This window comes from Helianthus annuus, chromosome 11, assembly GCF_002127325.2.
Source record: "Helianthus annuus cultivar XRQ/B chromosome 11, HanXRQr2.0-SUNRISE, whole genome shotgun sequence".
Classification (NCBI taxonomy): Eukaryota; Viridiplantae; Streptophyta; class Magnoliopsida; order Asterales; family Asteraceae; genus Helianthus; species Helianthus annuus.
This window is the reverse complement of record NC_035443.2, coordinates 153211998-153216070: the sequence shown is the minus strand read 5'-3', so window position 1 is coordinate 153216070 and position 4073 is coordinate 153211998. Positions and strand designations below refer to the sequence as shown.

At 36.7% G+C, this 4073-nt stretch overlaps 1 long non-coding RNA gene across 1 annotated transcript; it reads right to left on the bottom strand.

Moving 5' to 3' along the window:
* Window positions 1–717: 717 nt before the first annotated feature.
* Window positions 718–1832, bottom strand: LOC110887219. The gene is made up of 3 exons (XR_002563156.2): window positions 1774–1832; window positions 1181–1234; window positions 718–828 (listed from the first exon to the last, which is right to left on the bottom strand). It is a non-coding gene; the product is annotated as an uncharacterized LOC110887219 (long non-coding RNA).
* Between the last annotated feature and the right edge of the window lie 2241 nt (window positions 1833–4073).

Genomic DNA, 4073 nt, shown 5'->3' with positions numbered 1-4073 from the left:
AAAATTCAGCAACTTTGATAGTCACCGTAAGCTACGGTGACCACCGTAGCTTACGGTGTTGAATTATGCTTTACGGTCCTTCACTCCTGTCTTACGGCAGCACTATTTTTGCCCAGTTCCTACCGTAGCTTACGGTGGCCACCGTAAGCTACGGTAGTGCCCAGCGAAATTTACCCCAAACTTCATATTTTTGACCATTCCGAACCGTTTTCGTGCACGGTTTCAATTCTACTAACCCCTAAATATTCCAATGCACCATTTATTACTATTGCTATATTCAAAACTCATTCTAACACTTATAACTTGTAACATTAATTACTATAAAGCTTTCTTAAAAGTTCTTACCTCTATTTGCGTCTCGGAGCGAACACACCCATTCTTTTGAGCTTTCGGTTTGAGTTCGGGCACTACATTGTGTTCGAATCCCTCAAACCTAGGCTCTGATACCAACTTGTTACACCCTCTAATTTCATACTTGAAAGTTACAAAAACGACACATAATTTAATCACCAAAATTTAAAATTTGGGCATGACCCGTTCATAACTTGGTCAATCTCCCTGTTTATAATATATCAAAATACTCAAATAATGACACCTTCAGAAAAACATACGAAAGACCATAACATTTAAACTACCGTTTCAAACATCAAGTATGAGTTACTTAAGTATTCACAAACATCTAGTTAAGACGTAAAACTTCAACACTACTAATCTTTAACAAAAGCCTTTAACTAATAAGGTTACTACAAAAGTTGCGGAAGCGCATCACGGGTGATCAAGGTGTGTTCGTATCCGAGCGACGCAATGACAATCATACGGGTGCTTTACCTACAATCATTCAACAAAATATATTAGTGTAGTACACATAACGTTTTCATCCTATCACAATACATATTCTCGGATTTATAAGATATATTACCAATTGATCTTATTTCATACCAATTCATTCTAGTCACATAAACGCAACTATTTCTCGTTTGCTTCCAATAACCCGTTTAGTACGGATCAAGGAGAAAACTTCCATTAAATTCCTTCTCATCCAAACCCGAACCGACCCAATCACTATGGACCGGTACGGATTCTTACTTTCACATTCTCATTTGAGATATCTACCTTATTTGAATATCAAAAGAAACAATATCAATAAACTCACAACTAAACATGTAAGTAATGAACTTACCTCGATCTTGTGCCTTTGTTTGTGATCCGGAACTAGCTCCTTCTTCTTTCGATCCTACACGAATTCGTTCTTATTTAGATCATAGTCCTTACATTCATAACCACACGTTCAAGTATCAATGCTACTTATATAACAATTAACAATGCATAAACTTTCAACATACAAAACTATTCACTCACAATTTGTTCAAGGCTACTTATATTATCATTGAGGCATTTCATCAAACACCTAATGTGCATACAACTTCTCAAGCCTTATGTACACATAGTTTATGCATAAATCCCCTAGAATACATCATATTTCACATATTCAACCAATTTTAGCTCAATTATTCATTCTACGCAATATCATCCACCAATATTCTATCTATCATACAATTACACTTGAAAATTTACTCAACTAATCAAATACTTACTAATCATCATACTATTACAAGTGGGTTTTTCCCAAAGTCTTTAGTAAATCATTTTCAAGTACAATACACCTTCTAAATGTCGATTCTAACTCACATGCAACTTAATTTCATACTGAGTCACGAATTGGTGTAAACCCTAGTTCATCAACATACATGAAAATATGAGATTTCATCTTACCTTATGCTCAAAACACTGGGATTAATGAGTATTTAGACACTAGCATTCGATTTGTAACATGAATAATCCATAATCGTACTGATTTTGTGGTTAATTGATCAAGCTAGGGTTTTTCCCCCTTCTTCCCTTCTCTGGTCGCGACCAACACAACCCAGAACATTCTGGGTTTTGATTTTACTAATTGATTTTTATAAAGTTTTACATTCTCTACCCTCCATGTTGGTTTATTTTTCATTTATACCCCTTCACATTTTAATAAACTTCCTTTAGGTTATTTTCAATAATCATAAACTTTTAAATATTAAAGTATCTAACCTTATAAATTATGGGATGTTACAGATCACCTGCCTAAACAACTTTCATCAAACATCAGTCAAGAGTTTGTTACGCAGCAACATGTCCTTTGCTACATGTTGTGTCCTGGTTAAATATGTTACTGGAGACAATGTCACAACTGCTGATCCAACAATCTCCCTATACAACAGATGAAACCAAAACCCTTCTTTATTACTGATTTTTATTTCTCATTAACATCTCCCTGATTTGTCCTCTGAATTGTAGTTCAAAGTCCAGGGAGAACATGTCTTCTTCATCATCCTTTTCAAGTTGAAGGTCCAACAAATCTTGGGGATCGTATACATTCAGATTATATGCACTATCCATTTTGATCTCTTCAACACTACCATCTGATTTGATCAAAGTCAATACTTTGGTTTTTAAGCATGACTTCCACTTTACTATTTTTGGATCAGTTGGTTTTCTTAGGAAAAGAATTATTGAAGATGAGTTTGGCGATTGTGGTCTGCTAACTAAATTTGCAATGGATTCAGATAAAGCAGATGATGAGAGAAGGTTTTTTCGGAGTATGGATCTTTTAAGACAGAGCAGCAGTTGTAGGATAGACTGGGTTTTGAAGAACATTTGGATCTTCAGCTCTAAGTTCTTCCAGCTTTTTGTAGGTCTCAACCATCTTCAGTTTAGACCATCTGGCAATGGATCTAGCTGAACCATCACCAGCAGCCACAAGCTTTGCTCTCATTCTTTTAAACTTCAATGCCTCATCTGAATCCAATGTTTTGACTTTCTTCCAATTAGGTGGAGTTGGCTTTACCAGAGGACAATTGCGCATTTTTGTGATTCTGTCGATTTCTTCTCTAAGAGCATCTGCTGACCAGTCTTTGAATTGATCTTTGGTTGCATTATATGGTTTGTACTTCATAATGTGTCCAACATAATCATCCCTCAGTTGCATCTGAAGTTCAAGAATTACTGGCCTCTCAGACATGGATTTACTCAGGTCCCTAGCATAGTCTTCAAGTTTCATGACTTTGCTAAGCTAAAACGATAAGAACCTCTGGTATTCCCTGTCATCCATCCCTATTTTATTCTCTCTTGCTATAACCTCAGCCTGTGATACTTTTAATTTCTAATACTCATATAAGTTTTGAGGCTTCTTATAGCCATAAAGAGATGGTAAGGATCTTTTAGATAGAACCTCTATTGTGAAGAATGATTCAATTTCACCTTTAACAATGACTAACTCCAGAGGATATTGAGCTTCCAGAGGAATGACTGATGGTAGTGTAGCAATTGGAAGTGAAGTAGGTTCTCTGGGTGGAAATGATGAAGATGGACTGTTTTGAATGGAGGCAGATGATACAGGGATTGCCGACTTAATCTCCTCATCATCTTCAAACGCAATATGAGTTTTTCTCTTACGTGTGGACATGATTTCTGGTAAAGGAGAACATTTTGGTAGTGAAGATGAATGTATGGGAAATATTTGTGACGTTGGAGGTGGTTGGATTGTGGTTGGTGTAGTGAAAATGATCATGGAAGATGTTTGACAAACTTCTGCTAAAACAACTGGTGTCTCAGCAGCTGTTTGGTTAACATCCGCTGATACTTTTGTTGTATCGGCATCTATTAGGTGAATTGGTGATGATGCTGTGGAAGCTATTTTCTCCTTTTTTGGTGATTTTTCTGGAGAAGATTTGGATTCAGGTTTTTTTGGTAAAGGAGCATTTTTTGGTGGTGAAGGTGAATGTGTGGGAAGTCTTTCAGATGTTGGATGTGCTTGCAATGTTGTTGGTGTGGTGAAAATGAGCTTGGCAGATGTTTGACAAACTTCTGCTGAAACAACGGGTGTCTTAGCACGTCGCAACCCTCGACCCCTGCCTGGGAGCGGGTGCCGCGAGCCAGTCAGATGGTATCGGTGTTTATTAATATGGTAGCGGAAATGAGACATCAGAACCGTAGTTAGGAAATATTTTATCAGAGTTAAACACCAAACTTTTTAT